Genomic DNA, 26,225 nt, shown 5'->3' on the forward strand with positions numbered 1-26,225 from the left:
TACTGGAAAGGAAACAAGCTTCCGGGGACCGGTTTCTGGCATTGCAGCCGACTTCGGCCCGGCTTGCTTGAATCCTGATGGTGCAGTGAGCAAGGGACTCACATCTGAGTATACCCTTCCACACTTGTGGTGGCCAAAACGATTCATAACAGGGGGTGGTGATGGACAGAGTATCTGAATTAAGCAGAACACTCCTACCCAGTCAAAAGATCAGGGCTTGATCCATCACCGTTTTTTAGCTCACTGCATCATCCCAGTCCAGAACCTGGCTACATGCAAATTAGTCTGACCCTGGCCCAGTGCATCATGGGAACAGGGCAGACCAAACTACCAAGCCAATTCTTTATTGGAAAGGAAACAAGCTTCCGGGGACCGGTTTCTGGCATTGCAGCCGTCTTCGGCCCGGCTTGCTTGAATCCTGATGGTGCAGTGAGCAAAGGACTCACATCTGAGTATACCCTTCCACACTTGTGGTGGCCAAAACGATTCATAACAGGGGGTGGTGATGGACAGAGTATCTGAATTAAGCAGAACACTCCTACCCAGTCAAAAGATCAGGGCTTGATCCATCACCGTTTTTTAGCTCACTGCACCATCCCAGTCCAGAACCTGGCTACATGCAAATTAGTCTGACCCTGGCCCAGTGCATCATAGGAACAGGGCAGACCAAACTACCAAGCCAATTCTTTACTGGAAAGGAAAGAAGCTTCCGGGGACCGGTTTCTGGCATTGCAGCCGTCTTCGGCCCGGCTTGCTTGAATCCTGATGGTGCAGTGAGCAAGGGACTCACATCTGAGTATACCCTTCCACACTTGTGGTGGCCAAAACGATTCATAACAGGGGGTGGTGATGGACAGAGTATCTGAATTAAGCAGAACACTCCTACCCAGTCAAAAGATCAGGGCTTGATCCATCACCGTTTTTTAGCTCACTGCACCATCCCAGTCCAGAACCTGGCTACATGCAAATTAGTCTGACCCTGGCCCAGTGCATCATGGGAACAGGGCAGACCAAACTACCAAGCCAATTCTTTACTGGAAAGGAAACAAGCTTCCGGGGACCGGTTTCTGGCATTGCAGCCGTCTTCGGCCCGGCTTGCTTGAATCCTGATGGTGCAGTGAGCAAGGGACTCACATTTGAGTATACCCTTCCACACTTGTGGTGGCCAAAACGATTCATAACAGGGGGTGGTGATGGACAGAGTATCTGAATTAAGCAGAACACTCCTACCCAGTCAAAAGATCAGGGCTTGATCCGCCACCGTTTTTTAGCTCACTGCACCATCCCAGTCCAGAACCTGGCTACATGCAAATTAGTCTGACCCTGGCCCAGTGCATCATGGGAACAGGGCAGACCAAACTACCAAGCCAATTCTTTACTGGAAAGGAAACAAGCTTCCGGGGACCGGTTTCTGGCATTGCAGCCGTCTTCGGCCCGGCTTGCTTGAATCCTGATGGTACAGTGAGCAAGGGACTCACATCTGAATATACCCTTCCACACTTGTGGTGGCCAAAACGATTCATAACAGGGGGTGGTGATGGACAGAGTATCTGAATTAAGCAGAACACTCCTACCCAGTCAAAAGATCAGGGCTTGATCCATCACCGTTTTTTAGCTCACTGCACCATCCCAGTCCAGAACCTGGCTACATGCAAATTAGTCTGACCCTGGCCCAGTGCATCATGGGAACAGGGCAGACCAAACTACCAAGCCAATTCTTTACTGGAAAGGAAACAAGCTTCCGGGGACCGGTTTCTGGCATTGCAGCCGTCTTCGGCCCGGCTTGCTTGAATCCTGATGGTGCAGTGAGCAAGGGACTCACATCTGAGAATACCCTTCCACACTTGTGGTGGCCAAAACGATTCATAACAGGGGGTGGTGATAGACAGAGTATCTGAATTAAGCAGAACACTCCTACCCAGTCAAAAGATCAGGGCTTGATCCATCACTGTTTTTTAGCTCACTGCACCATCCCAGTCCAGAACCTGGCTACACGCAAATTAGTCTGACCCTGGCCCAGTGCATCATGGGAACAGGGCAGACCAAACTACCAAGCCAATTCTTTACTGGAAAGGAAACAAGCTTCCGGGGACCGGTTTCTGGCATTGCAGCCGTCTTCGGCCCGGCTTGCTTGAATCCTGATGGTGCAGTGAGCAAGGGACTCACATCTGAGTATACCCTTCCACACTTGTGGTGGCCAAAACGATTCATAACAGGGGTGGTGATGGACAGAGTATCTGAATTAAGCAGAACACTCCTACCCAGTCAAAAGATCAGGGCTTGATCCATCACCGTTTTTTAGCTCACTGCACCATCCCAGTCCAGAACCTGGCTACATGCAAATTAGTCTGACCCTGGCCCAGTGCATCATGGGAACAGGGCAGACCAAACTACCAAGCCAATTCTTTACTGGAAAGGAAACAAGCTTCCAGGGACCGGTTTCTGGCATTGCAGCCGTCTTCGGCCCGTCTTGCTTGAATCCTGATGGTGCAGTGAGCAAGGGACTCACATCTGAGTATACCCTTCCACACTTGTGGTGGCCAAAACGATTCATAACAGGGGGTGGTGATGGACAGAGTATCTGAATTAAGCAGAACACTCCTACCCAGTCAAAAGATCAGGGCTTGATCCATCACCGTTTTTTAGCTCACTGCACCATCCCTGTCCAGAACCTGGCTACATGCAAATTAGTCTGACCCTGGCCCAGTGCATCATGGGAACAGGGCAGACCAAACTACCAAGCCAATTCTTTACTGGAAAGGAAACAAGCTTCCGGGGACCGGTTTCTGGCATTGCAGCCGTCTTCGGCCCGGCTTGCTTGAATCCTGATGGTGCAGTGAGCAAGGGACTCACATCTGAGTATACCCTTCCACACTTGTAGTGGCCAAAACGATTCATAACAGGGGGTGGTGATGGACAGCGTATCTGAATTAAGCAGAACACTCCTACCCAGTCAAAAGATCAGGGCTTGATCCATCACCGTTTTTTAGCTCACTGCACCATCCCAGTCCAGAACCTGGCTACATGCAAATTAGTCTGACCCTGGCCCAGTGCATCATGGGAACAGGGCAAACCAAACTACCAAGCCAATTCTTTACTGGAAAGGAAACAAGCTTCCGGGGACCGGTTTCTGGCATTGCAGCCGTCTTCGGCCCGGCTTGCTTGAATCCTGATGGTGCAGTGAGCAAGGGACTCACATCTGAGTATACCCTTCCACACTTGTGGTGGCCAAAACGATTCATAACAGGGGGTGGTGATGGACAGAGTATCTGAATTAAGCAGAACACTCCTACCCAGTCAAAAGATCAGGGCTTGATCCATCACCGTTTTTTAGCTCACTGCACCATCCCAGTCCAGAACCTGGCTACATGCAAATTAGTCTGACCCTGGCCCAGTGCATCATGGGAACAGGGCGGACCAAACTACCAAGCCAATTCTTTATTGGAAAGGAAACAAGCTTCCGGGGACCGGTTTCTGGCATTGCAGCCGTCTTCGGCCCGGCTTGCTTGAATCCTGATGGTGCAGTGAGCAAGGGACTCACATCTGAGTATACCCTTCCACACTTGTGGTGGCCAAAACGATTCATAACAGGGGGTGGTGATGGACAGAGTATCTGAATTAAGCAGAACACTCCTACCCAGTCAAAAGATCAGGGCTTGATCCATCACCGTTTTTTAGCTCACTGCACCATCCCAGTCCAGAACCTGGCTACATGCAAATTAGTCTGACCCTGGCCCAGTGCATCATAGGAACAGGGCGGACCAAACTACCAAGCCAATTCTTTACTGGAAAGGAAACAAGCTTCCGGGGACCGGTTTCTGGCATTGCAGCCGTCTTCGGCCCGGCTTGCTTGAATCCTGATGGTGCAGTGAGCAAGGGACTCACATCTGAGTATACCCTTCCACACTTGTGGTGGCCAAAACGATTCATAACAGGGGGTGGTGATGGACAGAGTATCTGAATTAAGCAGAACACTCCTACCCAGTCAAAAGATCAGGGCTTGATCCGTCACCGTTTTTTAGCTCACTGCACCATCCCAGTCCAGAACCTGGCTACATGCAAATTAGTCTGACCCTGGGCCAGTGCATCATGGGAACAGGGCAGACCAAACTACCAAGCCAATTCTTTACTGGAAAGGAAACAAGCTTCCGGGGACCGGTTTCTGGCATTGCAGCCGTCTTCGGCCCGGCTTGCTTGAATCCTGATGGTGCAGTGAGCAAGTGACTCACATCTGAGTATACCCTTCCACACTTGTGGTGGCCAAAACGATTCATAACAGGGGGTGGTGATGGGCAAAGTATCTGAATTAAGCAGAACACTCCTACCCAGTCAAAAGATCAGGGCTTGATCCATCACCGTTTTTTAGCTCACTGCACCATCCCAGTCCAGAACCTGGCTACATGCAAATTAGTCTGACCCTGGCCCAGTGCATCATGGGAACAGGGCAGACCAAACTACCAAGCCAATTCTTTACTGGAAAGGAAACAAGCTTCCGGGGACCGGTTTCTGGCATTTCAGCCGTCTTCGGCCCGGCTTGCTTGAATCCTAATGGTGCAGTGAGCAAGGGACTCACATCTGAGTATACCCTTCCACACTTGTGGTGGCCAAAATGATTCATAACAGGGGGTGGTGATGGACAGAGTATCTGAATTAAGCAGAACACTCCTACCCAGTCAAAAGATCAGGGCTTGATCCATTACCGTTTTTTAGCTCACTGCACCATCCCAGTCCAGAACCTGGCTACATGCAAATTAGTCTGACCCTGGCCCAGTGCATCATGGGAACAGGGCAGACCAAACTACCAAGCCAATTCTTTACTGGAAAGGAAACAAGCTTCCGGGGACCGGTTTCTGGCATTGCAGCCGTCTTCGGCCCGGCTTGCTTGAATCCTGATGGTGCAGTGAGCAAGGGACTCACATCTGAGTATACCCTTCCACACTTGTGGTGGCCAAAATGATTCATAACAGGGGGTGGTGATGGACAGAGTATCTGAATTAAGCAGAACACTCCTACCCAGTCAAAAGATCAGGGCTTGATCCATCACCATTTTTTAGCTCACTGCACCATCCCAGTCCAGAACCTGGCTACATGCAAATTAGTCTGACCCTGGCCCAGTGCATCATGGGAACAGGGCAGACCAAACTACCAAGCCAATTCTTTACTGGAAAGGAAACAAGCTTCCGGGGACCAGTTTCTGGCATTGCAGCCGTCTTCGGCCCGGCTTGCTTGAATCCTGATGGTGCAGTGAGCAAGGGACTCACATCTGAGTATACCCTTCCACACTTGTGGTGGCCAAAACGATTCATAACAGGGGGTGGTGATGGACAGAGTATCTGAATTAAGCAGAACACTCCTACCCAGTCAAAAGATCAGGGCTTGATCCATCACCATTTTTTAGCTCACTGCACCATCCCAGTCCAGAACCTGGCTACATGCAAATTAGTCTGACCCTGGCCCAGTGCATCATGGGAACAGGGCAGACCAAACTACCAACCCAATTCTTTACTGGAAAGGAAACAAGCTTCCGGGGACCGGTTTCTGGCATTGCAGCCGTCTTCGGCCCAGCTTGCTTGAATCCTGATGGTGCAGTGAGCAAGGGACTCACATCTGAGTATACCCTTCCACACTTGTGGTGGCCAAAACGATTCATAACAGGGGGTGGTGATGGACAGAGTATCTGAATTAAGCAGAACACTCCTACCCAGTCAAAAGATCAGGGCTTGATCCATCACCGTTTTTTAGCTCACTGCACCATCCCAGTCCAGAACCTGGCTACATGCAAATTAGTCTGACCCTGGCCCAGTGCATCATGGGAACAGGGCAGACCAAACTACCAAGCCAATTCTTTACTGGAAAGGAAACAAGCTTCCGGGGACCGGTTTCTGGCATTGCAGCCGTCTTCGGCCCGGCTTGCTTGAATCCTGATGGTGCAGTGAGCAAGGGACTCACATCTGAGAATACCCTTCCACACTTGTGGTGGCCAAAACGATTCATAACAGGGGGTGGTGATAGACAGAGTATCTGAATTAAGCAGAACACTCCTACCCAGTCAAAAGATCAGGGCTTGATCCATCACCGTTTTTTAGCTCACTGCACCATCCCAGTCCAGAACCTGGCTACACGCAAATTAGTCTGACCCTGGCCCAGTGCATCATGGGAACAGGGCAGACCAAACTACCAAGCCAATTCTTTACTGGAAAGGAAACAAGCTTCCGGGGACCGGTTTCTGGCATTGCAGCCGTCTTCGGCCCGGCTTGCTTGAATCCTGATGGTGCAGTGAGCAAGGGACTCACATCTGAGTATACCCTTCCACACTTGTGGTGGCCAAAACGATTCATAACAGGGGTGGTGATGGACAGAGTATCTGAATTAAGCAGAACACTCCTACCCAGTCAAAAGATCAGGGCTTGATCCATCACCGTTTTTTAGCTCACTGCACCATCCCAGTCCAGAACCTGGCTACACGCAAATTAGTCTGACCCTGGCCCAGTGCATCATGGGAACAGGGCAGACCAAACTACCAAGCCAATTCTTTACTGGAAAGGAAACAAGCTTCCGGGGACCGGTTTCTGGCATTGCAGCCGTCTTCGGCCCGTCTTGCTTGAATCCTGATGGTGCAGTGAGCAAGGGACTCACATCTGAGTATACCCTTCCACACTTGTGGTGGCCAAAACGATTCATAACAGGGGGTGGTGATGGACAGAGTATCTGAATTAAGCAGAACACTCCTACCCAGTCAAAAGATCAGGGCTTGATCCATCACCGTTTTTTAGCTCACTGCACCATCCCTGTCCAGAACCTGGCTACATGCAAATTAGTCTGACCCTGACCCAGTGCATCATGGGAACAGGGCAGACCAAACTACCAAGCCAATTCTTTACTGGAAAGGAAACAAGCTTCCGGGGACCGGTTTCTGGCATTGCAGCCGTCTTCGGCCCGGCTTGCTTGAATCCTGATGGTGCAGTGAGCAAGGGACTCACATCTGAGTATACCCTTCCACACTTGTAGTGGCCAAAACGATTCATAACAGGGGGTGGTGATGGACAGCGTATCTGAATTAAGCAGAACACTCCTACCCAGTCAAAAGATCAGGGCTTGATCCATCACCGTTTTTTAGCTCACTGCACCATCCCAGTCCAGAACCTGGCTACATGCAAATTAGTCTGACCCTGGCCCAGTGCATCATGGGAACAGGGCAGACCAAACTACCAAGCCAATTCTTTACTGGAAAGGAAACAAGCTTCCGGGGACCGGTTTCTGGCATTGCAGCCGTCTTCGGCCCGGCTTGCTTGAATCCTGATGGTGCAGTGAGCAAGGGACTCACATCTGAGTATACCCTTCCACACTTGTGGTGGCCAAAACGATTCATAACAGGGGGTGGTGATGGACAGAGTATCTGAATTAAGCAGAACACTCCTACCCAGTCAAAAGATCAGGGCTTGATCCATCACCGTTTTTTAGCTCACTGCACCATCCCAGTGCAGAACCTGGCTACATGCAAATTAGCCTGACCCTGGCCCAGTGCATCATGGGAACAGGGCAGACCAAACTACCAAGCCAATTCTTTACTGGAAAGGAAACAAGCTTCCGGGGACCGGTTTCTGGCATTGCAGCCGTCTTCGGCCCGGCTTGCTTGAATCCTGATGGTGCAGTGAGCAAGGGACTCACATCTGAGTATACCCTTCCACACTTGTGGTGGCCAAAACGATTCATAACAGGGGGTGGTGATGGACAGAGTATCTGAATTAAGCAGAACACTCCTACCCAGTCAAAAGATCAGGGCTTGATCCATCACCGTTTTTTAGCTCACTGCACCATCCCAGTGCAGAACCTGGCTACATGCAAATTAGCCTGACCCTGGCCCAGTGCATCATGGGAACAGGGCAGACCAAACTACCAAGCCAATTCTTTACTGGAAAGGAAACAAGCTTCCGGGAACCGGTTTCTGGCATTGCAGCCGTCTTCGGCCCGGCTTGCTTGAATCCTGATGGTGCAGTGAGCAAGGGACGCACATCTGAGTATACCCTTCCACACTTGTGGTGGCCAAAACGATTCATAACAGGGGGTGGTGATGGACAGAGTTTCTGAATTAAGCAGAACACTCCTACCCAGTCAAAAGATCAGGGCTTGATCCATCACCGTTTTTTAGCTCACTGCACCATCCCAGTCCAGAACCTGGCTACATGCAAATTAGTCTGACCCTGGCCCAGTGCATCATAGGAACAGGGCAGACCAAACTACCAAGCCAATTCTTTACTGGAAAGGAAACAAGCTTCCGGGGACCGGTTTCTTGCATTGCAGCCGTCTTCGGCCCGGCTTGCTTGAATCCTGATGGTGCAGTGAGCAAGGGACTCACATCTGAGTATACCCTTCCACAGTTGTGGTGGCCAAAACGATTCATAACAGGGGGTGGTGATGGACAGAGTATCTGAATTAAGCAGAACACTCCTACCCAGTCAAAAGATCAGGGCTTGATCCATCACCGTTTTTTAGCTCACTGCACCATCCCACTCCAGAACCTGGCTACATGCAAATTAGTCTGACCCTGGCCCAGTGCATCATGGGAACAGGGCAGACCAAACTACCAAGCCAATTCTTTACTGGAAAGGAAACAAGCTTCCGGGGACCGGTTTCTGGCATTGCAGCTGTCTTCGGCCCGGCTTGCTTGAATCCTGATGGTGCAGTGAGCAAGGGACTCACATCTGAGTATACCCTTCCACACTTGTGGTGGCCAAAACGATTCATAACAGGGGGTGGTGATGGACAGAGTATCTGAATTAAGCAGAACACTCCTACCCAGTCAAAAGATCAGGGCTTGATCCATCACCGTTTTTTAGCTCACTGCACCATCCCAGTCCAGAACCTGGCTACATGCAAATTAGTCTGACCCTGGCCCAGTGCATCATGGGAACAGGGCAGACCAAACTACCAAGCCAATTCTTTACTGGAAAGGAAACAAGCTTCCGGGGACCGGTTTCTGGCATTGCAGCCGTCTTCGATCCGGCTTGCTTGAATCCTGATGGTGCAGTGAGCAAGGAACTCACATCTGAGCATACCCTTCCACACTTGTGGTGGCCAAAACGATTCATAACAGGGGGTGGTGATGGACAGAGTATCTGAATTAAGCAGAACACTCCTACCCAGTCAAAAGATCAGTGCTTGATCCATCACCGTTTTTTAGCTCACTGCACCATCCCAGTCCAGAACCTGGCTACATGCAAATTAGTCTGACCCTGGCCCAGTGCATCATGGGAACAGGGCAGACCAAACTACCAAGCCAATTCTTTACTGGAAAGGAAACAAGCTTCCGGGGACCGGTTTCTGGCATTGCAGCCGTCTTCGGCCCGGCTTGCTTGAATCCTTATGGTGCAGTGAGCAAGGGACTCACATCTGAGTATACCCTTCCACACTTGTGGTGGCCAAAACGATTCATAACAGGGGGTGGTGATGGACAGAGTATCTGAATTAAGCAGAACACTCCTACCCAGTCAAAAGATCAGGGCTTGATCCGTCACCGTTTTTTAGCTCACTGCACCATCCCAGTCCAGAACCTGGCTACATGCAAATTAGTCTGACCCTGGCCCAGTGCATCATGGGAACAGGGCAGACCAAACTACCAAGCCAATTCTTTACTGGAAAGGAAACAAGCTTCCGGGGACCGGTTTCTGGCATTGCAGCCGTCTTCGGCCCGGCTTGCTTGAATCCTGATGGTGCAGTGAGCAAGTGACTCACTTCTGAGTATACCCTTCCACACTTGTGGTGGCCAAAACGATTCATAACAGGGGGTGGTGATGGACAAAGTATCTGAATTAAGCAGAACACTCCTACCCAGTCAAAAGATCAGGGCTTTATCCATCACCGTTTTTTAGCTCACTGCACCATCCCAGTCCAGAACCTGGCTACATGCAAATTAGTCTGACCCTGGCCCAGTGCATCATGGGAACAGGGCAGACCAAACTACCAAGCCAATTCTTTACTGGAAAGGAAACAAGCTTCCGGGGACCGGTTTCTGGCATTGCAGCCGTCTTCGGCCCGGCTTGCTTGAATCCTGATGGTGCAGTGAGCAAGGGACTCACATCTGAGTATACCCTTCCACACTTGTGGTGGCCAAAACGATTCATAACAGGGGGTGGTGATGGACAGAGTATCTGAATTAAGCAGAACACTCCTACCCAGTCAAAAGATCAGGGCTTGATCCATCACCGTTTTTTAGCTCACTGCACCATCCCAGTCCAGAACCTGGCTACATGCAAATTAGTCTGACCCTGGCCCAGTGCATCATGGGAACAGGGCAGACCAAACTACCAAGCCAATTCTTTACTGGAAAGGAAACAAGCATCCGGGGACCGGTTTCTGGCATTGCAGCCGTCTTCGGCCCGGCTTGCTTGAATCCTGATGGTGCAGTGAGCAAGGGACTCACATCTGAGTATACCCTTCCACTCTTGTGGTGGCCAAAACGATTCATAACAGGGGGTGGTGATGGACAGAGTATCTGAATTAAGCAGAACACTCCTACCCAGTCAAAAGATCAGGGCTTGATCCATCACCGTTATTTAGCTCACTGCACCATCCCAGTCCAGAACCTGGCTACATGCAAATTAGTCTGACCCTGGCCCAGTGCATCATGGGAACAGGGCAGACCAAACTACCAAGCCAATTCTTTACTGGAAAGGAAACAAGCTTCCGGGGACCGGTTTCTGGCATTGCAGCCGTCTTCGGCCCAGCTTGCTTGAATCCTGATGGTGCAGTGAGCAAGGGACTCACATCTGAGTATACCCTTCCACACTTGTGGTGGCCAAAACGATTCATAACATGGGGTGGTGATGGACAGAGTATCTGAATTAAGCAGAACACTCCTACCCAGTCAAAAGATCAGGGCTTGATCCATCACCGTTTTTTAGCTCACTGCACCATCCCAGTCCAGAACCTGGCTACATGCAAATTAGTCTGACCCTGGCCCAGTGCATCATGGGAACAGGGCAGACCAAACTACCAAGCCAATTCTTTATTGGAAAGGAAACAAGCTTCCGGGGACCGGTTTCTGGCATTGCAGCCGTCTTCGGCCCGGCTTGCTTGAATCCTGATGGTGCAGTGAGCAAAGGACTCACATCTGAGTATACCCTTCCACACTTGTGGTGGCCAAAACGATTCATAACAGGGGGTGGTGATGGACAGAGTATCTGAATTAAGCAGAACACTCCTACCCAGTCAAAAGATCAGGGCTTGATCCATCACCGTTTTTTAGCTCACTGCACCATCCCAGTCCAGAACCTGGCTAAATGCAAATTAGTCTGACCCTGGCCCAGTGCATCATAGGAACAGGGCAGACCAAACTACCAAGCCAATTCTTTACTGGAAAGGAAACAAGCTTCCGGGGACCGGTTTCTGGCATTGCAGCCGTCTTCGGCCCGGCTTGCTTGAATCCTGATGGTGCAGTGAGCAAGGGACTCACATCTGAGTATACCCTTCCACACTTGTGGTGGCCAAAACGATTCATGACAGGGGGTGGTGATGGACAGAGTATCTGAATTAAGCAGAACACTCCTACCCAGTCAAAAGATCAGGGCTTGATCCATCACCGTTTTTTAGCTCACTGCACCATCCCAGTCCAGAACCTGGCTACATGCAAATTAGTCTGACCCTGGCCCAGTGCATCATAGGAACAGGGCAGACCAAACTACCAAGCCAATTCTTTACTGGAAAGGAAACAAGCTTCCGGGGACCGGTTTCTGGCATTGCAGCCGTCTTCGGCCCGGCTTGCTTGAATCCTGATGGTGCAGTGAGCAAGGGACTCACATCTGAGTATACCCTTCCACACTTGTGGTGGCCAAAACGATTCATGACAGGGGGTGGTGATGGACAGAGTATCTGAATTAAGCAGAACACTCCTACCCAGTCAAAAGATCAGGGCTTGATCCGTCACCGTTTTTTAGCTCACTGCACCATCCCAGTCCAGAACCTGGCTACATGCAAATTAGTCTGACCCTGGCCCAGTGCATCATGGGAACAGGGCAGAGCAAACTACCAAGCCAATTCTTTACTGGAAAGGAAACAAGCTTCCGGGGACCGGTTTCTGGCATTGCAGCCGTCTTCGGCCCGGCTTGCTTGAATCCTGATGGTGCAGTGAGCAAGGGACTCACATTTGAGTATACCCTTCCACACTTGTGGTGGCCAAAACGATTCATAACAGGGGGTGGTGATGGACAGAGTATCTGAATTAAGCCGACCACTCCTACCCAGTCAAAAGATCAGGGCTTGATCCGTCACCGTTTTTTAGCTCACTGCACCATCCCAGTCCAGAACCTGGCTACATGCAAATTAGTCTGACCCTGGCCCAGTGCATCATGGGAACAGGGCAGACCAAACTACCAAGCCAATTCTTTACTGGAAAGGAAACAAGCTTCCGGGGACCGGTTTCTGGCATTTCAGCCGTCTTCGGCCCGGCTTGCTTGAATCCTAATGGTGCAGTGAGCAGGGGACTCACATCTGAGTATACCCTTCCACACTGGTGGTGGCCAAAACGATTCATAACAGGGGGTGGTGATGGACAGAGTATCTGAATTAAGCAGAACACTCCTACCCAGTCAAAAGATCAGGGCTTGATCCATTACCGTTTTTTAGCTCACTGCACCATCCCAGTCCAGAACCTGGCTACATGCAAATTAGTCTGACCCTGGCCCAGTGCATCATGGGAACAGGGCAGACCAAACTACCAAGCCAATTCTTTACTGGAAAGGAAACAAGCTTCCGGGGACCGGTTTCTGGCATTGCAGCCGTCTTCGGCCCGGCTTGCTTGAATCCTGATGGTGCAGTGAGCAAGGGACTCACATCTGAGTATACCCTTCCACACTTGTGGTGGCCAAAACGATTCATAACAGGGGGTGGTGATGGACAGAGTATCTGAATGAAGCGGAACACTCCTACCCAGTCCAAAGATCAGGGCTTGATCCATCACCGTTTTTTAGCTCACTGCACCATCCCAGTCCACAACCTGGCTACATGCAAATTAGTCTGACCCTGGCCCAGTGCATCATGGGAACAGGGCAGACCAAACTACCAAGCCAATTCTTTACTGGAAAGGAAACAAGCTTCCGGGGACCAGTTTCTGGCATTGCAGCCGTCTTCGGCCCGGCTTGCTTGAATCCTGATGGTGCAGTGAGCAAGGGACTCACATCTGAGTATACCCTTCCACACTTGTGGTGGCCAAAACGATTCATAACAGGGGGTGGTGATGGACAGAGTATCTGAATTAAGCAGAACACTCCTACCCAGTCAAAAGATCAGGGCTTGATCCATCACCGTTTTTTAGCTCACTGCACCATCCCAGTCCAGAACCTGGCTACATGCAAATTAGTCTGACCCTGGCCCAGTGCATCATGGGAACAGGGCAGACCAAACTACCAAGCCAATTCTTTACTGGAAAGGAAACAAGCTTCCGGGGACCGGTTTCTGGCATTGCAGCCGTCTTCGGCCCGGCTTGCTTGAATCCTGATGGTGCAGTGAGCAAGGGACTCACATCTGAGTATACCCTTCCACACTTGTGGTGGCCAAAAACGATTCATAACAGGGGGTGGTGATGGACAGAGTATCTGAATTAAGCAGAACACTCCTACCCAGTCAAAAGATCAGGGCTTGATCCATCACCGTTTTTTAGCTCACTGCACCATCCCATTCCAGAACCTGGCTACATGCAAATTAGTCTGACCCTGGCCCAGTGCATCATGGGAACAGGGCAGTCCAAACTACCAAGCCAATTCTTTACTGGAAAGGAAACAAGCTTTCGGGGACCGGTTTCTGGCATTGCAGCCGTCTTCGGCCCGGCTTGCTTGAATCCTGATGGTGCAGTGAGCAAGGGACTCACATCTGAGTATACCCTTCCACACTTGTGGTGGCCAAAACGATTCATAGCAGGGGGTGGTGATGGACAGAGTATCTGAATTAAGCAGAACACTCCTACCCAGTCAAAAGATCAGGAGTTGATCCATCACCGTTTTTTAGCTCACTGCACCATCCCAGTCCAGAACCTGGCTACATGCAAATTAGTCTGACCCTAGACCAGTGCATCATGGGAACAGGGCAGACCAAACTACCAAGCCAATTCTTTACTGGAAAGGAAACAAGCTTCCGGGGACCGGTTTCTGGCATTGCAGCCGTCTTCGGCCCGGCTTGCTTGAATCCTGATGGTGCAGTGAGCAAGGGACTCACATCTGAGTATACCCTTCCACACTTGTGGTGGCCAAAACGATTCATAACAGGGGGTGGTGATGGACAGAGTATCTGAATTAAGCAGAACACTCCTACCCAGTCAAAAGATCAGGGCTTGATCCATCACCGTTTTTTAGCTCACTGCACCATCCCAGTCCAGAACCTGGCTACATGCAAATTAGTCTGACCCTGGCCCAGTGCATCATGGGAACAGGGCAGACCAAACTACCAACCCAATTCTTTACTGGAAAGGAAACAAGCTTCCGGGGACTGGTTTCTGGCATTGCAGCCGTCTTCGGCCCGGCTTGCTTGAATCCTGATGGTGCAGTGAGCAAGGGACTCACATCTGAGTATACCCTTCCACACTCGTGGTGGCCAAAACGATTCATAACAGGGGGTGGTGATGGACAGAGTATCTGAATTAAGCCGAACACTCCTACCCAGTCAAAAGATCAGGGCTTGATCCATCACCGTTTTTTAGCTCACTGCACCATCCCAGTCCAGAACCTGGCTACATGCAAATTAGTCTGACCCTGGCCCAGTGCATCATGGGAACAGGGCAGACCAAACTACCAAGCCAATTCTTTACTGGAAAGGAAACAAGCTTCCGGGGACCAGTTTCTGGCATTGCAGCCGTCTTCGGCCCGGTTTGCTTGAATCCTGATGGTGCAGTGAGCAAGGGACTCACATCTGAGTATACCCTTCCACACTTGTGGTGGCCAAAACGATTCATAACAGGGGGTGGTGATGGACAGAGTATCTGAATTAAGCAGAACACTCCTACCCAGTCAAAAGATCAGGGCTTGATCCATCACCGTTTTTTAGCTCACTGCACCATCCCAGTCCAGAACCTGGCTACATGCAAATTAGTCTGACCCTGGCCCAGTGCATCATGGGAACAGGGCAGACCAAACTACCAAGCCAATTCTGTACTGGAAAGGAAACAAGCTTCCGGGGACCGGTTTCTGGCATTGCAGCCGTCTTCGGCCCGGCTTGCTTGAATCCTGAAGGTGCAGTGAGCAAGGGACTCACATCTGAGTATACCCTTCCACACTTGTGGTGGCCAAAACGATTCATAACAGGGGGTGGTGATGGACAGAGTATCTGAATTAAGCAGAACACTCCTACCCAGTCAAAAGATCAGGGCTTGATCCATCACCGTTTTTTAGCTCACTGCACCATCCCAGTCCAGAACCTGGCTACATGCAAATTAGTCTGACCCTGGCCCAGTGCATCATGGGAACAGGGCAGACCAAACTACCAAGTCAATTCTTTACTGGAAAGGAAACAAGCTTCCGGGGACCGGTTTCTGGCATTGCAGCCGTCTTCGGCCCGGCTTGCTTGAATCCTGATGGTGCAGTGAGCAAGGGACTCACATCTGAGTATACCCTTCCACACTTGTGGTGGCCAAAAACGATTCATAACAGGGGGTGGTGATGGACAGAGTATCTGAATTAAGCAGAACACTCCTAATCAGTCAAAAGATCAGGTCTTGATCCATCACCGTTTTTTAGCTCACTGCACCATCCCATTCCAGAACCTGGCTACATGCAAATTAGTCTGACCCTGGCCCAGTGCATCATGGGAACAGGGCAGACCAAACTACCAAGCCAATTCTTTACTGGAAAGGAAACAAGCTTCCGGGGACCGGTTTCTGGCATTGCAGCCGTCTTCGGCCCTGCTTGCTTGAATCCTGATGGTGCAGTGAGCAAGGGACTCACATCTGAGTATACCCTTCCACACTTGTGGTGGCCAAAACTATTCATAACAGGGGGTAGTGATGGACAGAGTATCTGAATTAAGCAGAACACTCCTACCCAGTCAAAAGATCAGGAGTTGATCCATCACCGTTTTTTAGCTCACTGCACCATCCCAGTCCAGAACCTGGCTACATGCAAATTAGTCTGACCCTAGACCAGTGCATCATGGGAACAGGGCAGACCAAACTACCAAGCCAATTCTTTACTGGAAAGGAAACAAGCTTCCGGGGACCGGTTTCTGGCATTGCAGCCGTCTTCGGCCCGGCTTGCTTGAATCCTGATGGTGCAGTGAGCAAGGGACTCACATCTGAGTATACCCTTCCACACTTGTGGTGGCCAAAACGATTCATAACAGGGGGTGGTGATGGACAGAGTATCTGAATTAAGCAGAACACTCCTACCCAGTCAAAAGATCAGGGCTTGATCCATCACCCTTTTTTAGCTCACTGCACCATCCCAGTCCAGAACCTGGCTACATGCAAATTAGTCTGACCCTGGCCCAGTGCATCATGGGAACAGGGCAGACCAAACTACCAAGCCAATTCTTTACTGGAAAGGAAACAAGCTTCCGGGGACCGGTTTCTGGCATTGCAGCCGTCTTCGGCCCGGCTTGCTTGAATCCTGATGGTGCAGTGAGCAAGGGACTCACATCTGAGTATACCCTTCCACACTTGTGGTGGCCAAAACGATTCATAACAGGGGGGGGTGATGGACAGAGTATCTGAATTAAGCAGAACACTCCTACCCAGTCAAAAGATCAGGGCTTGATCCATCACCGTTTTTTAGCTCACTGCACCATCCCAGTCCAGAACCTGGCTACATGCAAATTAGTCTGACCCTGGCCCAGTGCATCATGGGAACAGGGCAGACCAAACTACCAAGCCAATTCTTTACTGGAAAGGAAACAAGCTTCCGGGGACCAGTTTCTGGCATTGCAGCCGTCTTCGGCCCGGCTTGCTTGAATCCTGATGGTGCAGTGAGCAAGGGACTCACATCTGAGTATACCCTTCCACACTTGTGGTGGCCAAAACGATTCATAACAGGGGGTGGTGATGGACAGAGTATCTGATTTAAGCAGAACACTCCTACCCAGTCAAAAGATCAGGGCTTGATCCATCACCATTTTTTAGCTCACTGCACCATCCCAGTCCAGAACCTGGCTACATGCAAATTAGTCTGACCCTGGCCCAGTGCATCATGGGAACAGGGCAAACCAAACTACCAAGCCAATTCTTTACTGGAAAGGAAACAAGCTTCCGGGGACCGGTTTCTGGCATTGCAGCCGTCTTCGGCCCGGCTTGCTTGAATCCTGATGGTGCAGTGAGCAAGGGACTCACATCTGAGTATACCCTTCCACACTTGTGGTGGCCAAAACGATTCATAACAGGGGGTGGTGATGGACAGAGTATCTGAATTAAGCAGAACACTCCTACCCAGTCAAAAGATCAGGGCTTGATCCATCACCGTTTTTTAGCTCACTGCACCATCCCAGTCCAGAACCTGGCTACATGCAAATTAGTCTGACCCTGGCCCAGTGCATCATGGGAACAGGGCAGACCAAACTACCAAGCCAATTCTTTACTGGAAAGGAAACAAGCTTCCGGGGACCGGTTTCTGGCATTGCAGCCGTCTTCGGCCCGGCTTGCTTGAATCCTGATGGTGCAGTGAGCAAGGGACTCACATTTGAGTATACCCTTCCACACTTGTGGTGGCCAAAACGATTCATAACAGGGGGTGGTGATGGACAGAGTATCTGAATTAAGCAGAACACTCCTACCCAGTCAAAAGATCAGGGCTTGATCCGTCACCGTTTTTTAGCTCACTGCACCATCCCAGTCCAGAACCTGGCTACATGCAAATTAGTCTGACCCTGGCCCAGTGCATCATGGGAACAGGGCAGACCAAACTACCAAGCCAATTCTTTACTGGAAAGGAAACAAGCTTCCGGGGACCGGTTTCTGGCATTGCAGCCGTCTTCGGCCCGGCTTGCTTGAATCCTGATGGTGCAGTGAGCAAGTGACTCACATCTGAGTATACCCTTCCACACTTGTGGTGGCCAAAACGATTCATAACAGGGGGTGGTGATGGACAAAGTATCTGAATTAAGCAGAACACTCCTACCCAGTCAAAAGATCAGGGCTTTATCCATCACCGTTTTTTAGCTCACTGCACCATCCCAGTCCAGAACCTGGCTACATGCAAATTAGTCTGACCCTGGCCCAGTGCATCATGGGAACAGGGCAGACCAAACTACCAAGCCAATTCTTTACTGGAAAGGAAACAAGCTTCCGGGGACCGGTTTCTGGCATTGCAGCCGTCTTCGGCCCGGCTTGCTTGAATCCTGATGGTGCAGTGAGCAAGGGACTCACATCTGAGTATACCCTTCCACACTTGTGGTGGCCAAAACGATTCATAACAGGGGGTGGTGATGGACAGAGTATCTGAATTAAGCAGAACACTCCTACCCAGTCAAAAGATCAGGGCTTGATCCATCACCGTTTTTTAGCTCACTGCACCATCCCAGTCCAGAACCTGGCTACATGCAAATTAGTCTGACCCTGGCCCAGTGCATCATGGGAACAGGGCAGACCAAACTACCAAGCCAATTCTTTACTGGAAAGGAAACAAGAATCCGGGGACCGGTTTCTGGCATTGCAGCCGTCTTCGGCCCGGCTTGCTTGAATCCTGATGGTGCAGTGAGCAAGGGACTCACATCTGAGTATACCCTTCCACTCTTGTGGTGGCCAAAACGATTCATAACAGGGGGTGGTGATGGACAGAGTATCTGAATTAAGCAGAACACTCCTACCCAGTCAAAAGATCAGGGCTTGATCCATCACCGTTATTTAGCTCACTGCACCATCTCAGTCCAGAACCTGGCTACATGCAAATTAGTCTGACCCTGGCCCAGTGCATCATGGGAACAGGGCAGACCAAACTACCAAGCCAATTCTTTACTGGAAAGGAAACAAGCTTCCGGGGACCGGTTTCTGGCATTGCAGCCGTCTTCGGCCCAGCTTGCTTGAATCCTGATGGTGCAGTGAGCAAGGGACTCACATCTAAGTATACCCTTCCACACTTGTGGTGGCCAAAACGATTCATAACAGGGGGTGGTGATGGACAGAGTATCTGAATTAAGCAGAACACTCCTACCCAGTCAAAAGATCAGGGCTTGATCCATCACCGTTTTTTAGCTCACTGCACCATCCCAGTCCAGAACCTGGCTACATGCAAATTAGTCTGACCCTGGCCCAGTGCATCATGGGAACAGGGCAGACCAAACTACCAAGCCAATTCTTTATTGGAAAGGAAACAAGCTTCCGGGGACCGGTTTCTGGCATTGCAGCCGTCTTCGGCCCGGCTTGCTTGAATCCTGATGGTGCAGTGAGCAAAGGACTCACATCTGAGTATACCCTTCCACACTTGTGGTGGCCAAAACGATTCATAACAGGGGGTGGTGATGGACAGAGTATCTGAATTAAGCAGAACACTCCTACCCAGTCAAAAGATCAGGGCTTGATCCATCACCGTTTTTTAGCTCACTGCACCATCCCAGTCCAGAACCTGGCTACATGCAAATTAGTCTGACCCTGGCCCAGTGCATCATAGGAACAGGGCAGACCAAACTACCAAGCCAATTCTTTACTTGAAAGGAAACAAGCTTCCGGGGACCGGTTTCTGGCATTGCAGCCGTCTTCGGCCCGGCTTGCTTGAATCCTGATGGTGCAGTGAGCAAGGGACTCACATCTGAGTATACCCTTCCACACTTGTGGTGGCCAAAACGATTCATGACAGGGGGTGGTGATGGACAGAGTATCTGAATTAAGCAGAACACTCCTACCCAGTCAAAAGATCAGGGCTTGATCCATCACCGTTTTTTAGCTCACTGCACCATCCCAGTCCAGAACCTGGCTACATGCAAATTAGTCTGACCCTGGCCCAGTGCATCATAGGAACAGGGCAGACCAAACTACCAAGCCAATTCTTTACTGGAAAGGAAACAAGCTTCCGGGGACCGGTTTCTGGCATTGCAGCCGTCTTCGGCCCGGCTTGCTTGAATCCTGATGGTGCAGTGAGCAAGGGACTCACATCTGAGTATACCCTTCCACACTTGTGGTGGCCAAAACGATTCATGACAGGGGGTGGTGATGGACAGAGTATCTGAATTAAGCAGAACACTCCTACCCAGTCAAAAGATCAGGGCTTGATCCGTCACCGTTTTTTAGCTCACTGCACCATCCCAGTCCAGAACCTGGCTACATGCAAATTAGTCTGACCCTGGCCCAGTGCATCATAGGAACAGGGCAGACCAAACTACCAAGCCAATTCTTTACTGGAAAGGAAACAAGCTTCCGGGGACCGGTTTCTGGCATTGCAGCCGTCTTCGGCCCGGCTTGCTTGAATCCTGATGGTGCAGTGAGCAAGGGACTCACATTTGAGTATACCCTTCCACACTTGTGGTGGCCAAAACGATTCATAACAGGGGGTGGTGATGGACAGAGTATCTGAATTAAGCAGAACACTCCTACCCAGTCAAAAGATCAGGGCTTGATCCGTCACCGTTTTTTAGCTCACTGCACCATCCCAGTCCAGAACCTGGCTACATGCAAATTAGTCTGACCCTGGCCCAGTGCATCATGGGAACAGGGCAGACCAAACTACCAAGCCAATTCTTTACTGGAAAGGAAACAAGCTTCCGGGGACCGGTTTCTGGCATTTCAGCCGTCTTCGGCCCGGCTTGCTTGAATCCTAATGGTGCAGTGAGCAAGGGACTCACATCTGAGTATACCCTTCCACACTGGTGGTGGCCAAAACGATTCATAACAGGGGGTGGTGATGGACAGAGTATCTGAATTAAGCAGAACACTCCTACCCAGTCAAAAGATCAGGGCTTGATCCATTACCGTTTTTTAGCTCACTGCACCATCCCAGTCCAGAACCTGGCTACATGCAAATTAGTCTGACCCTGGCCCAGTGCATCATGGGAACAGGGCAGACCAAACTACCAAGCCAATTCTTTACTGGAAAGGAAACAAGCTTCCGGGGACCGGTTTCTGGCATTGCAGCCGTCTTCGGCCCGGCTTGCTTGAATCCTGATGGTGCAGTGAGCAAGGGACTCACATCTGAGTATACCCTTCCACACTTGTGGTGGCCAAAACGATTCATAACAGGGGGTGGTGATGGACAGAGTATCTGAATTAAGCGGAACACTCCTACCCAGTCCAAAGATCAGGGCTTGATCCATCACCGTTTTTTAGCTCACTGCACCATCCCAGTCCAGAACCTGGCTACATGCAAATTAGTCTGACCCTGGCCCAGTGCATCATGGGAACAGGGCAGACCAAACTACCAAGCCAATTCTTTACTGGAAAGGAAACAAGCTTCCGGGGACCAGTTTCTGGCATTGCAGCCGTCTTCGGCCCGGCTTGCTTGAATCCTGATGGTGCAGTGAGCAAGGGACTCACATCTGAGTATACCCTTCCACACTTGTGGTGGCCAAAACGATTCATAACAGGGGGTGGTGATGGACAGAGTATCTGAATTAAGCAGAACACTCCTACCCAGTCAAAAGATCAGGGCTTGATCCATCACCGTTTTTTAGCTCACTGCACCATCCCAGTCCAGAACCTGGCTACATGCAAATTAGTCTGACCCTGGCCCAGTGCATCATGGGAACAGGGCAGACCAAACTACCAAGCCAATTCTTTACTGGAAAGGAAACAAGCTTCCGGGGACCGGTTTCTGGCATTGCAGCCGTCTTCGGCCCGGCTTGCTTGAATCCTGATGGTGCAGTGAGCAAGGGACTCACATCTGAGTATACCCTTCCACACTTGTGGTGGCCAAAAACGATTCATAACAGGGGGTGGTGATGGACAGAGTATCTGAATTAAGCAGAACACTCCTACCCAGTCAAAAGATCAGGGCTTGATCCATCACCGTTTTTTAGCTCACTGCACCATCCCATTCCAGAACCTGGCTACATGCAAATTAGTCTGACCCTGGCCCAGTGCATCATGGGAACAGGGCAGTCCAAACTACCAAGCCAATTCTTTACTGGAAAGGAAACAAGCTTTCGGGGACCGGTTTCTGGCATTGCAGCCGTCTTCGGCCCGGCTTGCTTGAATCCTGATGGTGCAGTGAGCAAGGGACTCACATCTGAGTATACCCTTCCACACTTGTGGTGGCCAAAACGATTCATAGCAGGGGGTGGTGATGGACAGAGTATCTGAATTAAGCAGAACACTCCTACCCAGTCAAAAGATCAGGAGTTGATCCATCACCGTTTTTTAGCTCACTGCACCATCCCAGTCCAGAACCTGGCTACATGCAAATTAGTCTGACCCTAGACCAGTGCATCATGGGAACAGGGCAGACCAAACTACCAAGCCAATTCTTTACTGGAAAGGAAACAAGCTTCCGGGGACCGGTTTCTGGCATTGCAGCCGTCTTCGGCCCGGCTTGCTTGAATCCTGATGGTGCAGTGAGCAAGGGACTCACATCTGAGTATACCCTTCCACACTTGTGGTGGCCAAAACGATTCATAACAGGGGGTGGTGATGGACAGAGTATCTGAATTAAGCAGAACACTCCTACCCAGTCAAAAGATCAGGGCTTGATCCATCACCGTTTTTTAGCTCACTGCACCATCCCAGTCCAGAACCTGGCTACATGCAAATTAGTCTGACCCTGGCCCAGTGCATCATGGGAACAGGGCAGACCAAACTACCAACCCAATTCTTTACTGGAAAGGAAACAAGCTTCCGGGGACTGGTTTCTGGCATTGCAGCCGTCTTCGGCCCGGCTTGCTTGAATCCTGATGGTGCAGTGAGCAAGGGACTCACATCTGAGTATACCCTTCCACACTTGTGGTGGCCAAAACGATTCATAACAGGGGGTGGTGATGGACAGAGTATCTGAATTAAGCCGAACACTCCTACCCAGTCAAAAGATCAGGGCTTGATCCATCACCGTTTTTTAGCTCACTGCACCATCCCAGTCCAGAACCTGGCTACATGCAAATTAGTCTGACCCTGGCCCAGTGCATCATGGGAACAGGGCAGACCAAACTACCAAGCCAATTCTTTACTGGAAAGGAAACAAGCTTCCGGGGACCAGTTTCTGGCATTGCAGCCGTCTTCGGCCCGGTTTGCTTGAATCCTGATGGTGCAGTGAGCAAGGGACTCACATCTGAGTATACCCTTCCACACTTGTGGTGGCCAAAACGATTCATAACAGGGGGTGGTGATGGACAGAGTATCTGAATTAAGCAGAACACTCCTACCCAGTCAAAAGATCAGGGCTTGATCCATCACCGTTTTTTAGCTCACTGCACCATCCCAGTCCAGAACCTGGCTACATGCAAATTAGTCTGACCCTGGCCCAGTGCATCATGGGAACAGGGCAGACCAAACTACCAAGCCAATTCTTTACTGGAAAGGAAACAAGCTTCCGGGGACCGGTTTCTGGCATTGCAGCCGTCTTCGGCCTGGCTTGCTTGAATCCTGATGGTGCAGTGAGCAAGGGACTCACATCTGAGTATACCCTTCCACACTTGTGGTGGCCAAAACGATTCATAACAGGGGGTGGTGATGGACAGAGTATCTGAATTAAGCAGAACACTCCTACCCAGTCAAAAGATCAGGGCTTGATCCATCACCGTTTTTTAGCTCACTGCACCATCCCAGTCCAGAACCTGGCTACATGCAAATTAGTCTGACCCTGGCCCAGTGCATCATGGGAACAGGGCAGACCAAACTACCAAGTCAATTCTTTACTGGAAAGGAAACAAGCTTCCGGGGACCGGTTTCTGGCATTGCAGCCGTCTTCGGCCCGGCTTGCATGAATCCTGATGGTGCAGTGAGCAAGGGACTCACATCTGAGTATACCCTTCCGCACTTGTGGTGGCCAAAAACGATTCATAACAGGGGGTGGTGATGGACAGAGTATCTGAATTAAGCAGAACACTCCTAATCAGTCAAAAGATCAGGTCTTGATCCATCACCGTTTTTTAGCTCACTGCACCATCCCATTCCAGAACCTGGCTACATGCAAATTAGTCTGACCCTGGCCCAGTGCATCATGGGAACAGGGCAGACCAAACTACCAAGCCAATTCTTTACTGGAAAGGAAACAAGCTTCCGGGGACCGGTTTCTGGCATTGCAGCCGTCTTCGGCCCTGCTTGCTTGAATCCTGATGGTGCAGTGAGCAAGGGACTCACATCTGAGTATACCCTTCCACACTTGTGGTGGCCAAAACTATTCATAACAGGGGGTAGTGATGGACAGAGTATCTGAATTAAGCAGAACACTCCTACCCAGTCAAAAGATCAGGAGTTGATCCATCACCGTTTTTTAGCTCACTGCACCATCCCAGTCCAGAACCTGGCTACATGCAAATTAGTCTGACCCTAGACCAGTGCATCATGGGAACAGGGCAGACCAAACTACCAAGCCAATTCTTTACTGGAAAGGAAACAAGCTTCCGGGGACCGGTTTCTGGCATTGCAGCCGTCTTCGGCCCGGCTTGCTTGAATCCTGATGGTGCAGTGAGCAAGGGACTCACATCTGAGTATACCCTTCCACACTTGTGGTGGCCAAAACGATTCATAACAGGGGGTGGTGATGGACAGAGTATCTGAATTAAGCAGAACACTCCTACCCAGTCAAAAGATCAGGGCTTGATCCATCACCGTTTTTTAGCTCACTGCACCATCCCAGTCCAGAACCTGGCTACATGCAAATTAGTCTGACCCTGGCCCAGTGCATCATGGGAACAGGGCAGACCAAACTACCAAGCCAATTCTTTACTGGAAAGGAAACAAGCTTCCGGGGACCGGTTTCTGGCATTGCAGCCGTCTTCGGCCCGGCTTGCTTGAATCCTGATGGTGCAGTGAGCAAGGGACTCACATCTGAGTATACCCTTCCACACTTGTGGTGGCCAAAACGATTCATAACAGGGGGGGGTGATGGACAGAGTATCTGAATTAAGCAGAACACTCCTACCCAGTCAAAAGATCAGGGCTTGATCCATCACCGTTTTTTAGCTCACTGCACCATCCCAGTCCAGAACCTGGCTACATGCAAATTAGTCTGACCCTGGCCCAGTGCATCATGGGAACAGGGCAGACCAAACTACCAAGCCAATTCTTTACTGGAAAGGAAACAAGCTTCCGGGGACCAGTTTCTGGCATTGCAGCCGTCTTCGGCCCGGCTTGCTTGAATCCTGATGGTGCAGTGAGCAAGGGACTCACATCTGAGTATACCCTTCCACACTTGTGGTGGCCAAAACGATTCATAACAGGGGGTGGTGATGGACAGAGTATCTGATTTAAGCAGAACACTCCTACCCAGTCAAAAGATCAGGGCTTGATCCATCACCGTTTTTTAGCTCACTGCACCATCCCAGTCCAGAACCTGGCTACATGCAAATTAGTCTGACCCTGGCCCAGTGCATCATGGGAACAGGGCAAACCAAACTACCAAGCCAATTCTTTACTGGAAAGGGAACAAGCTTCCGGGGACCGGTTTCTGGCATTGCAGCCGTCTTCGGCCCGGCTTGCTTGAATCCTGATGGTGCAGTGAGCAAGGGACTCACATCTGAGTATACCCTTCCACACTTGTGGTGGCCAAAACTATTCATAACAGGGGGTGGTGATGGACAGAGTATCTGAATTAAGCAGAACACTCCTACCCAGTCAAAAGATCAGGGCTTGATCCATCACCGTTTTTTAGCTCACTGCACCATCCCAGTCCAGAACCTGGCTACATGCAAATTAGTCTGACCCTGGCCCAGTGCATCATGGGAACAGGGCAGACCAAACTACCAAGCCAATTCTTTACTGGAAAGGAAACAAGCTTCCGGGGACCGGTTTCTGGCATTGCAGCCGTCTTCGGCCCGGCTTGCTTGAATCCTGATGGTGCAGTGAGCAAGGGACTCACATTTGAGTATACCCTTCCACACTTGTGGTGGCCAAAACGATTCATAACAGGGGGTGGTGATGGACAGAGTATCTGAATTAAGCAGAACACTCCTACCCAGTCAAAAGATCAGGGCTTGATCCGTCACCGTTTTTTAGCTCACTGCACCATCCCAGTCCAGAACCTGGCTACATGCAAATTAGTCTGACCCTGGCCCAGTGCATCATGGGAACAGGGCAGACCAAACTACCAAGCCAATTCTTTACTGGAAAGGAAACAAGCTTCCGGGGACCGGTTTCTGGCATTGCAGCCGTCTTCGGCCCGGCTTGCTTGAATCCTGAT

This window comes from Lissotriton helveticus, chromosome 9 (genome assembly GCF_964261635.1).
Source record: "Lissotriton helveticus chromosome 9, aLisHel1.1, whole genome shotgun sequence".
Lineage (NCBI taxonomy): Eukaryota > Metazoa > Chordata > Amphibia > Caudata > Salamandridae > Lissotriton > Lissotriton helveticus.